The sequence below is a fragment of the Callorhinus ursinus genome, unplaced genomic scaffold (assembly GCF_003265705.2).
Source record: "Callorhinus ursinus isolate GAN/ISIS: 27379988/994484 unplaced genomic scaffold, GSC_fseal_2.0 scaffold31, whole genome shotgun sequence".
NCBI lineage: Eukaryota > Metazoa > Chordata > Mammalia > Carnivora > Otariidae > Callorhinus > Callorhinus ursinus.
Genome location: NW_027397093.1, coordinates 15,104,100 through 15,117,445, shown reverse-complemented (window position 1 = coordinate 15,117,445; position 13,346 = coordinate 15,104,100). Strand labels below are relative to the sequence as shown.

Below are 13,346 nucleotides of genomic sequence, written 5' to 3'. Positions count from 1 at the left end.
GCCCCCTTCCTGGAACGCGGCGTTTGTGATTCTTGGCTGTCATGGGCAATGCGAGGGGGCTAATGCTGAGGCCTCTGGGGGGCGGGGGGTGGGCAGAGTGGACAGAAGTAGAAGAGAAGAGGGGCGCCTGGGTGGCTCAGTCAGTTAAGCGTCGGCCTTCGGCTCAGGTCATGATCCCAGGGTCCTGGGATCGAGTCCCGCATTGGGTTCCCTGCTCCGCAGGAAGCCGGCTTCTCCCTCTCCCACTCCCCCTGCCTGTGCTCTCTGTCTCGCTCGCTGTCTCTCTCTCTCTCTCTGTCAATTAAATAAATAAATAAAATCTTAAAACAAAAAAAGGAAGTAGAAGAGAAAAAAGAGAGAGGCGTGGAGGGAGGGGTCCCCTGGGCACAGGAAGGCGGGGAGAAGGAGGGAGTGGGCAGCAGACCCAGGAGGGTAGAAACGCCTGACTCACGGTTAAACAGAAACCAGGACAGGCCAGATAGACAGCAGCTGGGGAACCTAGTGAGGCATGTCATTCGCCCCAGCTGCTTCCGGCTTGTTTGCCGTGCTACTTCGTGGAAGCGTGGAGAGGACAGCGAGCAAGCCAGGAACCATCATCTCTCTCTTTTTTTTTTTTTTAAGATTTTATTTATTTATTTGACAGAGAGAGACAGCGAGAGCAGGAACACAAGCAGGGGGAGCGGGAGAGGGAGAAGCAGGCTCCCTGCTGAGCAGGGAGCCCGATGCGGGACTCGATCCCAGGACCCTGGGATCATGACCCGAGCCGAAGGCAGACGCTTAACGACTGAGCCACCCAGGTGCCCAGGAACCATCATCTCTTGAGGTTCTGTCACACCGTTGATGTTCTGCAATGTCGCCTCGGTGCCCACGGCCCTGTGTTCTGCAAAGCAACTGTGTCCCCAGGTTGGGGCGGGCCCCCCAGGAGCCCATTTTACGGGGCGGGAAGTTAGGGCCCCAGCTGGGCTGCGCCTGGGGCCCAGACCTCTAGATTTCTCATCCAATAATGAAACTGTGGAGACGAAATAAAGGGGGAGAGATTATTTTGGTGAAAGTGGGCCAGGAAAATACAAACGTCGAAGACCAGATGGAAACCCCTTAGCCGAAGGATTTTTGGACGCTGCTTCTGAGGCAGGTCTGCCTGTCCTTCCAGCAGTGACACTGACTCTGGCATTTTCTCTGTCTCTTTCAGGACCTCCTGTAAGTAACTCCAGCCGCAGCCGGGGCTAGCACATCTGAAAGGCCTCGCTCCCTGCTGGTAACCGGGCCCTGGGAGGGGGGACTGACAGCTGGGCCCGCCGTCTTCCAGGGGAGCCCCTGTACTCTCCGCACAACTCTGCGGGGTCCCTCCAGAATGCTGACACGGGGAGGGAGGCCTCCATTTCACTTTCCAACCACCTCTGCACCTCTCCAGGGCAAGACAATGGCTGCCCCTGGGGCACAGCGGGTCCCAATTTCAATCTGAAAGGCTGGCTTGCCCCATTGTTAGGCCCAGCTCCTTTGTCCCCAGAGGAAGCAACTGGACTCAAAGAAGCTCCAGGTCTAAGAAAGAAGAAAGATAATCTCTACTCAGTTCTGGTCCTGAAAGGTCTCTTGGCCTTTCAGGAGACAGGTCAGCCAGCACGTGGCTCCGCGTGGACTGCTCCCCGGGACCTGCTGTCCACCCTGCTGTGTGGGCGGCTCCATTCTGGCCCACTTAGGTGGTCAGCAGGTGGTCGTTGCTGGTGGCGCTGGTGCTGGTGGTATTTTGATGTGAGAGATCAGTTTCAGTGGGCCGGACCGTGTGACACAACACAGATAACCGCAGGTCCGGCTCCTTCCCCTGGCGTCGTCCTAAGGCCCAGGGCGGGGCCGGGAGCCCAATCGCTTCCAAAGAACCTGAGAAGAGCCCAAGGAGACTGTCTCCATGAAGTAATGGATCCGGAGAATAGGAGCACATCTTCTTTGAGGACAGCATTTGATACCCCAACAAAAGGCCCAGAGGTTGTTGGCGGGTTGGGCGGGGGGAAGCTCGGGATTGGAGTCGAAAGGGGGAGCCCCCACACCAGATCTTTGTCAAGGTTCCTGAAAGCAGCGCTATCCCTGGCCTTGCTCAGAGCCGCCATTGCACGGTCGGTCCTCTCTCCGTCTGCCCTTCGAGAGCAGCCGGCCCAATTTGCAGTCAGACCATTATTTACTATCCCGTCTGGTCCTGAAAAGGCTCATTGAGTCCATGCTGCCCGTCCTGCCCAGCTCTCCGACCGCCGCTTACAGAGGGAGGAAAACCGTGTCAGTCCCCAAAAGTAGGGGGATGTTTTATCATGGCAGGTTTTAGATGTCAGATCTCAATTCCTGTCATCAATCTTCCAAAATAAACTCCACCATAGGAAACTTCAACAGACCACCTGCTGGAAATGGGCTGCTTTTCAAAACTCTTCTTTCTTGACAAAGCCAAAAAGAGTCCTTACTTCCCCCACTCCTGGGAGCTCCCCCCTCCAGACACCCGGCCCATCCCCCCGCCACCCCCAGGCTGCCGGGCCAAGCTGCCAGTGTCAGCTCGGGATGAAGCCTCACCTGCTGGCCTCACCCCCCAGATGGTTCCCAGCCAGAGACGGTGCCCAAGTAGTTTCCCGACCCGGCCTCTGTGCGTGGCCTGCACCTTCACCCTTCCCTGGTTGAAACCACAAGGAGGAAATGGGAAGCTGGCCAGGGTGGGAGTCACCTCCTAGCCCTGTTCTATCTGCTTCCTGCAAAGGAAGAATGCTGTTGAGGGAGGCAAGGGATAGAGAGGTGGTGGCTGGTGGCAGTGCCTGTTGCCACCCTGAGTGTCTCTCAGGAGCCCCTCCAGTTGGAAGACCCAGGTTCCCAAGGACACAGGACGGCCACTGCCTAGAGAACACAACCAACGAGGATGGATTTAAGTAGCAGCAAGAAACATTTAGATGGTAGAGAAATTGTGGATACCACCCCCCCACCCTTTGTGCCCATGGCAGACATTGCTAATCAATCAGGAGGCTTCCTAACAGAACGCTTTACTCAGTCGCTGCCAATCCACTGGAGTCTGCGCATTGGAGCTGACACCTGCGGGCCACGCCTGCTGTAGATTTCACAGAACTTCTTAATGGGAACTGTGAAGCTGAAACAGAAGGCGGAGGGAGGTAGGGAGGCCTCTTTCTCCGGAGGAACACAGGGAAATACATGATGTCCAGCTGCCACCCTGACTGACGGTGATCCTTGCTGAAATCCTAGTTAGCCCTTACTAGCTGTTAGGCACTGTTGTGTTTGCGTAGTGATGCAGGCATGGGCTGTGGAGGCAGACTGCCTGCATCCGAAGCCCGGCTCTGCCACTTCTAGCTACGTCACCTTGGCCAAGATGCTTTACCTCTCTGGGCCTCGGTTTCCTCATCCGTAAAATGGGGTTAGTAATAGTGTCTGCCTCTTCCAGGAGTTGTGAGGAATATATATGTAATGGTATGTGTCTGCGTGTATATATATGTATTTATATATATATATATATATACACACACACACACAAGTGTGTGTTAGAATATATTTCCAGTTAGAATATATTAACTCATTTAAACCCTAGAGGATCCACAAAGATTCTGGTAAGCCTTTCATTTTAAAGAGGAAATGATTATTCTATGGTTTTTATTAATTTATTTATTTCATCTATTTCTACCCACCTTATTCTAAAAAAAACATTTTGGGGTGATTTACAAACGAGATATTGGAAACGATGGAGGAGGGTGGGGAGCCGAGGCAGGAAGGATCCAGAGCTAATGACATGACAACCTCTTATGCAAGATGAGCCACTGACTGGGCTCCGAGCTTCCTGGTGGCCAGAGCAAAGAGGAAAGCAGAGACTTGTTCAAGTCAGGCTGCAGGAAGGTAGGAGCACCCCTGGCGCTTGAGTGAAACACAGCTCTTCCTGGTACTGAGACCCAAAGGAAGTCCCTCCCATGTGCAGATGAGGTAGGGTGAGTAGGTGGTGGGTACAGAGGAGTGGTAGTAATCTGTCCCTTCTGTCCCTATTTGGGGTAGACCCACTGTGTGGGGTTGGAAACCCTCAGCAGGCCTGTTCCCTTCCCTGGGATGTGAAGGAGGTGGCTGCCCCACGTCTTGCCCACTCCCTGGTGGCATCAGGACCAGGCAACGTAGAAGTGACAGGAAGATGGTACTGGCTCAGTGCGAAAACTCTGGATTAAGGGGGCTAATTTGGTGCCTGAGCTGTCTTTGTGGGGGCCTGGGAAAGAAGGAGGCCGAGTTCCCAGGTTCTGAGCATTCGCCCTCAGGTTCCTTGGTCCACAAATAGGAATAAAGGACTGACCATGAGCTCAGCACTCCTCAAGGCACTGGAAACACATTCAGGAACAAAACAGAAAAATCCCTGCCCCGGGGAGCTTACTTTTTAGTGCCATGGGGGCAAAATCAAGCAGAGTGAAGAGATGGGGATGCATCCTGTTCCCATGAGAACCATTACCCAGCATTCCCCAAGGACTCCCTGACCTCGATTCTCCGTGGGTGAGTCATTGCACCACCGCCTCCGGGGTGTCCTCAGGAACAAGGGCCAGAGGGGGGATGACTTATTCCTGGTGCTGCCCGGCTTTGCCTGAGCAGCCCTGCAGCAGATGGTCTTGGTGTTCCAGTGAGCACCCCGGGACCCTGGTCCCTGCCTTGGCGTCACAGGAAGAGCAGGATGTCTGGAAGGAGAGAAAATACATCTGTAGCAAAAGTCTCCTCCGCAAGGAGAAACCGAGGCCCGCTCCACACACCTCCTGCCAGTGCTCTTTTCCAATAACTGTAATAGGTAGCATTTATTTAGCACTTGCTGTATGCCAGCCCCTGTGTCTGGCATACATTATCTCCTGTGATCCTAAGAGATAGCTGTCATTGTTCTCCCATTTACAAGATGAGGAAACTGAGAGACAGGGAGACCAAACAGCTCATTAAGGTGCCAACTCGGGAGTGACAGAGCCGGGATTTGAGCACAGGCAGGCTGACTCCAGAGCCCGTGCTTGTAACTAAATCCTTCCTACCGTCTCTGTCACCACCTCTCCTGGACTCCGTGCCCCGGCCCTGCCAGCGCTGCGTCTCAGCTCCAGAAGCTCTTTGCAGGTGTTTCCTCCCCTTTACGAGGTGCTCCCTGATGCCCCCAAGGCACCATTTGAGCTGTTTCTCAGCCACCCTCTTGTAGCAGATCCATCTGGAAGCTGAGCACCAGAACTAAAAAGACATGATTTTCTTGGGATTTGCTTGGTTTCGGAGCCACCCGCTCTGCATGTTGCTCAGATGGTAATTATCAGCACTGATACACATTTTGTTGAAGGTCTTCCTCTTTCCAGTGGGATTTCCTATCCATTACATGGAGGCTTTAGTGTGTGCCCCGGATTGTGCTAAGCAGGAGGAGGAGGGTAATGGGGACAGAGCTGAAAGACCATGCTGTGGTCAGTGAAGACGGGCACCTGGAGCCACTCCGGGCCGGAAAAGAGTGGTAGAATATCGCACTTACTGAGACAGAAAGACTCAAAGAGAGAAGTGAGTGAGACCCACAGCCTGATGATCCTTGAGTCATGAGGGGCCGAGACACGGGAGGGGACATTCTTGTCTTTCTTCTCCTTGCACCTTCCCTGGGCCTGACATGGAGGAGACCCCTCCTAACTGCTTTCCTAAATGAATGAATGAATGAATGAATGCTAAAACTGAAAGGAAGCTTAGTGATCAAGGTCCTGCCTTCAGGTTGTTCATAAAATAACAGAGGCTTCTAGAGCACAGTTGGCTTCAGGCCACGCAGCTGGTTGGGCAGAGTGTGGGACGCTCAGGTATTAACACCGTGACCTTCGTAAACCTTACTCTTTCCCTCTTTATTTCAGGGTCCTGCTGGAAGACCCGGCTTCCCAGTAAGTAGCTTTCAACTTCATCCTTCCTTTCTATCTCCCTTGCCTGCTCTCCTCGCGCCAAGGGCTGGCGAGGTTGGGTGGCTGCTTTCCTTCAGGTGTGTCTGGGGGAGAGGCCTCTCTCCAGCACCTCTAACCTACAGCCGGGGGTGAAGCTCCTGGGGAGCCCTCCTGGGGCCCCAGGCAGGCAGATGGCAGCATGCAGGCTCTTCCAAGGCTGGACCTGACCTCTAGACTGAAGGCCCTCTAATGGGGGTCTGGAAGGGTGGCAGCCTCTGGCCGGCCTCGCTGGCTATCCTCCTGCATACCAGCTTAGCTCAAGACCACTGTCCCTCCGTTGTCCTATGACCTCCAGTAAAAGGGGACACAAAAACTTTGTTTTCCCCCCAGTTACCATTTCTGAATGCCAGAGAGGCTGAGTCAAGTAACCATGGGGACTTTGGATTAAAAGTAGAAGTAATACCACTAGCCATCTCTTATTGAGACCCTACTGCAGGCCAGGCACTATGCTCATCGCTCTTCATATATTTGATTTGTTCAACAGCTCAGTGAAATGGCTGTTATCATACCCATTTTATAGATGAGGAAACTGAGACTCAGAGAGGCAAAATATCTTGTCCAATTGTCCAAGCTTCAGTGGAGACCCGTGGGGGCCATGTTGTCACACACATTTCATACCTCTGTTTCCTATGGTCCATGCTTGACATTTGAGAACAGTCTGTAAAGTCTTCAGAGACATGGCTCTGTGGGATGTAGCCTGGGGCATAGATGCATTGAGTGCTAGATGCCTGGGGCCCTGGGATGGCGGGGGGGGGGGGGGGGGGGGGGGGGGAATCGGGCGAGAGGCGGGAGCCAACTAGAGGGCCGAGGTGCAGTGTGGAGGGCGAGCCGGGGCTGGCCCCGGCCTGCCCTCCCTGCACCGAGGGCCACATCCATTGGATTCCAGACCCTTCTGTGCATCCCGGTTACTCTTCTTTTAGACGTGAATTACACTGTAATGTCTTGACTCATCTAGCAGCTTCTAGAATTCAAGTCCAGCAGTGACTTTCTTAATGAAATGCATGTGGGAGGGTGTTTAGCCTTGAAACTGGAAACTCTCCCAGTAAGTACCGAGCCCCAGGGCAAAGGAGGATGGGCGAATCAGTCCCATGAAATCCAAGGAGGGGAAAGATCAGATGACTGGGGAGAACGTGGGCAGACTTTGTTTTTTTCTGACAACGTCCACCTTTAAAAAGCATTTGGGGGCAATTCACAGAGCAGGGGCTGCTACACAGAGTTCCTAGTCTCTGGCCCTTCCATGCCTGTCCCTAACCCGAGCATTTTATGGCCAGGACTGCAAAGAACATTAGTTTTAAAAAAGAAACGAAGAGAAACCAAAATACACAGCCTGCAATATCATTCAGAAGCCCAGGAGTGAGCGGGCCATGGGGGTGTCACAGCCTGCATGCGGCAGGCCTGGTGTCCTCAGCAGGAAGGGCGGACCGCCGACCCCTGGGTCCTCGTCCCCCTCGTGCTTCCACGTGGGGGTACCTGGGAGGGACCCGCAAAAAAGATTTGCTGCAGCCAGCCCCTTGTGAAATGCAAAACTCTGAAGCACAAACGTGCTGTATAATTCCCTTGCCCGCAGCCGTGCCGGGCTCACTACCTGTAGACACTGCATATGTGACACACCCCAGGGGCCAAGCGCTGGGAGAAGGCTTTCCCAGGGCATCATTTACTGCATCCTTCCAGCAGCCCCTTGAGAGAGACACGGGTGCTGAGGGAGGCATGGAAACAGATCCAGGCTTATCACCAATGCTGCTACCCCACCACTCTTTTGCAAAGGGTGAACCATTTCCTAGAGACACCACCGACCCCTGTGTGTAAGAAGACCCTCATTTCAGAGCACTTGCTGTCCTTGGGTGCATCCACATACATCTTGAGATGCTAATTGTCCCTCAAGCTTGTTGCCTCAGTGGGGTCAGCAGACACAGAATCGCCCCCAGAAGTGCCCACACCCTTCAGGGGAACCCACAAACCCAGCTCTCTCCTGCCCAGGAAGCCAGAACAAACACCATCTGATTTTTGGCCCCCATTGCTTTCTGTCCTTCTAGACTTCTAGTGAACCCCAGGCCCCACCCCAGATTTTATGATGTCTGCACACGTATGATTGCAAAAAAATATTTTCTACCAAAAGGGAGAGGAACAAAACTTACTAAGCAGATTTCCAGAGGGAGAAGATGTAACCCCTGGCTACAAAACAAAGTGGATCCCTCTGAGCGGCTGAAACTCGTCATGCGGCCGTATCCACACGGCTCACCGTCCTTCCTGTCGGTGCCGGGGGTCGCCGAGAGGAGGGCAGGGAGAGGACGCTGTCGTAGACCCTCGGACGGGGGGCCTGGGGGACGTGGGCCCTGCGCCTCAGCTCTGGCACAGATAGACCGCTCCCCTGGCACACGGGGGCCACCACTCACCGGGCTCTGTGCCTTGGAGTTGAGCGGGACAAGGATATGGCACGTCCTGGGTGAAGCCGAAGCTAGACTTGTGACAGCAGAAGTCTAAGAGGGGAAGGGCCTTGGACCCTTCGTGAAACGCCATAGGGAAGCTGAGGCTCAGGCTGGGGACCAGACTCCTAGGTTAGTGCACTTTCCACAGCACCTCGCTGAGAGCAGATCGTGGTAGGGGTGGCTGCTTGCCTAACAGTCCTTGGGGGCTGAGTGGGCATCATCCCAACCGCCCATGCAAAGCAGGTCTTGGGTGCATAGCTAGCCCATGGGGTCCTTCCTATGCTGGCCTGGCTCCAGCCACATCTAATTGTTTCTGCCTCCTTCGTCAGGGGGACAAAGGTGCCATTGGGATGCCTGGACGTGTGGTGAGTTGGCGCGTTTGTACTTGCTTGGGTGGCCGTTGCTTGCTTCCTCGTGCCGCCCTGTCCTCCAAACCATGGCAACCTCCCCAGCCCCAAGGATGGGGTCAGACCTCTCTCTTCCTCCACCCAAGTCGGCTTCAGAGAGGGCCTGGAAAGAAGAAGGGAGGAGGTCTTATTCCAATCCTTCAGATCTTGCAGTATGACTCTACTCTCCATCCAGCTGCCATGGCAAAGGAAAAATCCAAGAAATGGCACTGATAAAGTTCTTTATTGATCCCCCCCCAAGGGACAGGATGAGGCCCAAGCCCCTCCTGACCTCAGGGGGACTCCCACCCGCTCCACCGCTCCCCCACCTCCCGAGGCTAGCAGCTCTCCAGACTTCCAGCTCCTTTGCCACCACCCCCAGCAAGAACAGCAACAGACGGTGACAAATGCAGCCTCAGATGCCCATGGAAGCTGCAGCGGACCCGGCTTCCAGGGGTGCCTTCCCTAGACAGAGACTAGAAGCGGGTGGGGGACAGGGCTGGCTCCCAGGCGGTGCCTCCAAATCCTCACCGTGAGGCTAGGAGTTAGACACTGAATGTTTCCTGCTGAGAACTCAAGAGAAGAAAGAGGAATGTTCCGCAGGGAGGGGATAGCTCAGAAATGGGAGGGCCGGCACTAGATCTCGGGGTCCCAGAGCCAGGCTTGTCCCAGGTGCCTGCTAGCCTCCAAGGGGCTAGAAAGGGCAGCTCAGGCACTGGGGGCAGCCTGAGGGGGTGATGGCCACACGCCGGCCTCACCAGCACCAAGTGAGTCTAGGACATGCCCAGGCTACTCTCCCCGTCGGCCCCCGACTCCCCTGATAGAGCTATCAGCCTCTACCTCCCTCTGGCTCCCCGGGGCCCCCCAACTCCGCCCATGCCATCCTTCTATGCCACTCACATGCCTTGCCTCGTGACCTCACCTCCTCACTGGTTGGCCTTAGGCCTGGGTATGGCATCCTTGCGGGAGTTTGCTTGCCTGGTGTGAGCCCGGTGCTCAGAGGAAAGGCCTCTGAGTCACAGTTAACACCCGAGAGCGCTCACTGTGCACTGGGTGTTGTGCTGAGAGCCTCACTCACACTAGCTCGTTGGGTCCCAAGAGCTGCCGGAGGGAGGCACAATTTCCACCCATTGTTGAGATAAGAAAACCGAGGCTCAGATGTTAAGTGTCTTTCCCGAGGTCCTGCCTGACCCTGTCCCTCTGCCTTAGTTTTCTCACTCCAAATCCTGAGTCCCTCAGGCTGTCACTGGTCCTTTCCTGTGTGCAGCAGGGAGAATCGAGCCAGCCAGCCTTTCTCAGGGGCTCGCCGTGCGTGGGCCTGAGGCAGGCACGTTCTCCACCGGAGCCTTCCAGGAACCCGTCCTATTGATGAGCTTGTTGAGGCTCAGTTTGCCCGGGATTGGGGGGTGGAGCTGGGGCTTGCACCCAAGCTGACTGTCAGACGCCGAGATCCTGACTCCTAACAGGTGGGCGTCAGGACTCTGTACCCTGAGTGCCACTGCCTGCCCTCCCGCTCCTGCCCTCCTTCTTGGGCCCCTGTGGACGTGTGCACCCAGAAAGTGTCCATCAAGAGCCGAGTTCTGACCCTCAGTGGTGGGGGCAGGAGGGAAGGCCACAGGAAGCCCCCCATTTCTGTTTTCCAGCCACTTGGGGTTTTCATGCTACTTGTGCTATTTTCAATGTGACAATGGACCCATTTGGCTGCCCAGTAGGAGTCCTGGCCCCAGCCACCTGATAAGGATGAGGGTGGCCAGGGGGTGTGAAATGCCTGAGTTGCCCCTGTGGTTCTCACCAGAGCTGGTACCCCCGGCTTCAGTGGATTAGGGTAGATCGGAGCTGTCTCTCTGCGCATTGCTGTGGTTACAGGGACCCTTGGTGACCGCCCAGTTTGCTCTGCATCCCAGACCCATCCTCCATCCTCTCAGATGTCTGTCCTACTGTCCGTCCTCCCGTATTCCTCTTGTCCCTCTCCCGACATCTTGCCTGGCCAGCCCTGAGGGCTCCCAGCGTGTGTAGCTTGGCAAAACTTTGTGCTTGGTGCTCACGTGGACCTTCAAACCAACTAAACTCCACTTCACAACATAGTCCTTGGACAAGTCTCCCTCATGCTCCCTCCCCACCAACCACCACCACCTCCGGGGACCCAGTGAGCTGGGGACATGGCTTCTCGTGGCTTCTCAGGCAGATTTTCTGACCTGGATGGGTTTCCCTCTCTCTCTCTCTCTCTCTCTCTCTCTGTCTCTCACACACACACACACACACACACACACACACACACACACACACACACATCTTGCCTCTGTTTCTCTCAGTTATCTAGACTGTCGGGCCCTGGGGGGTAAATCGGTAGCCAACCCTGCACTGTGCTTGTTGGAGGAGGGACACCTGTCATGTGTCAACTTCTATGTTTTGTTTTGTTTCTTACTTCACAGCGATTTCTTTTGTTTGGTCATTGTGCCTTTAACACAGATTCTCGCGCGTGTGCCTCTCTCTTATCTTTTCTTTTTCTCTCCCTCTCTCTCTCTCCTGCGTTGCATGTGGCTGCCCCAGGGAGTAAAGGGCCAACCAGGCGAGAAGGTGAGTCCTCACTTTGCCCTCCACCTTTCTGCCCCAGTCTCTTCCCCTTGGATTCTCGGGGTGCTTCCAGAGGCCCCCATCTCAGCCCCCCTCCCAGCATACAGGCCCCAGCACTCTGCCCTCACAGGCTCTCTAGGCCCAGTGTCCGGGCCCCTGACTCCTGGCTAAGGGCCCAGCCTCCCTGCTGCATGGGTCTTGCCACACACCCAGTCTGCCTGTGGCCTCGCTGTCCCCCTTCCCCGAGCCAAGGGGAGCACCATCGCTGTTTGGGGCAGCTGGTTCTAGTCCCTCCCCAGCCTACTGCTGGTGCCCTCAGACATAGAAATTCTCGTCGTGCTGCCCCAGAGAGACTCCCAGGGCCTAGAGTGAAGCCCCGCTCAGAAGCCAGAAGCCCACGAGACCATTCTGAGCGTTAGCCCTGGTGGATCCTGAAGGATCAGAGAGCAACACATCTAACCAGTTCCCTTTACAGAGAAGGAAACTGAGGCCCCGAGCAGGGGTGAGGCTTGCTGAAGATCCCACACCAATAATGATGAGCAGGGGCGAGAAGCCAGACCTCCCGATGCCCAGCTTAGTACTTCCTTGCCTGTACATGGCAGTGCATGTTTCTCGAGTCTCTCCATCTCCAAAATAATGACAATGGCAGCAAAACACTCGCAGCTATGATGTACTAAGCACAAACCGCCAGGTGCCACGGTGTTTGGCCTCTGTTCTCCCAACTAACACTGACGCAGCCCTTCCAGGGAGGCTTCAATATTCTTATTTACATGAGAGCACAGAGAGGCAGCTTCACAGACCCAAGGTCACACAGCAGCAAGTGACAGAGCTGGAGAGGAGCCCCACCCTCACGGCGTTCCCTCCTGCGGCTCCACGCTGCCCGGGAGAAAGATGAAAGACACGGTGCCTAAGGACAATTGCAAACACTTGCTAGCCCCTTCATGCACCGGGCATTCTTTTCAGCACTTTACAACATTATCTCATGAAACTTTCACACCCATCCTATGAGACAGGTAAGGAAACTGAGGCAGAAGGAAGTTAAGTCGCCCAAGGTGACACAGCTGGGAAGGAGCAGAGCTGGGCTTCAAACCCAAGGGTTCTGGCTGGCTCCTAGCCATTGCACTACCGCGCCTCGTGTAGTGATTACTGTATCATTGCCGTGATGTAAACAGTTACAAATCTGACATCACTGCTCACCTGGGCGTGAGGCGTGACAGTCACAAATACATTTAGAGCCTTTGCTTGGAAGGGTAGCCAAGCAGCCCTCAGCATCCAGTTCACAGAGGACGGATGTGGGCTGGGAGAGATTCTGTGACTTGCCTGGCAGAGCAAGACCTGGGAGGGAGGCCTGGGAGCCCCCCTGGTGGGAAGCAGCAGTCAGCCCTCCGCACAGCAGGGCATGGTCTAGATCCTTCTGCCAGGGTATCGTCTCTGACCCCCATCTGTGTCCCTGACACCTTCATCTTTCTGTCGCCCTCCCTGCCCCCAGCACCCCCCGCCCCCCCCCCCCACACGGCTGTAGATATCTGGGCAGCCCGGCCACCCTTGGACGGCACTTGGAGCTCCCAGCTCAGCAGCAGCCGCCATCCTCTCGGGGCTGAGAATTCTCGCCCGACTTCACCCCTCCGTGTCACTCTCACGTCAGGCCTAGGAGGTCCGAGGCAGCCCCCGCCTGCAGGCTCAGGGCCGTGGGGCCCACACAGCGAGCATGGGTCTTGTCCCCACCCCTGTTCCGAGCAACTCCATCCACGGAGCAGCCCGCTCACCTGCTGCGGGGATGTGCGCCACATGGGCATCTGGGGGGCCGGGGGGGGGGGCGGGCGAAGGCCTCAGAGGCTCTGAGGCTAGGGTGGGGCCGGGGCAGATTGGAGGGCACCGGGCAGGGCCTAGAGGGGGCCTCTGCGGCCTGAGCAGCGGCGTGGCTGAGCTGTGTGCCCTCCCCTCCCTGAGCTGCCCTTGCTCATCCCTGCACTGAATCCCTTCTTCCCTCTTCTGCCTGGGTCCCGCCCCCCCTTCCCTGGTCCCAC

At 55.8% G+C, this 13,346-nt stretch overlaps 1 protein-coding gene across 1 annotated transcript in view; it reads left to right on the top strand.

The window, feature by feature from the left end:
* The first annotated feature begins 11,306 nt into the window (after positions 1 to 11,306).
* COL13A1 (collagen type XIII alpha 1 chain) overlaps positions 11,307 to 13,346 on the top strand; it is a 73,863-nt gene continuing 71,823 nt past the window's right edge. Inside the window, exon 1 of the mRNA XM_073878895.1 lies at positions 11,307 to 11,322. The gene's annotated coding sequence lies outside the window, so the exon portion shown is untranslated. The remainder of the gene's footprint in view (positions 11,323 to 13,346) is intronic.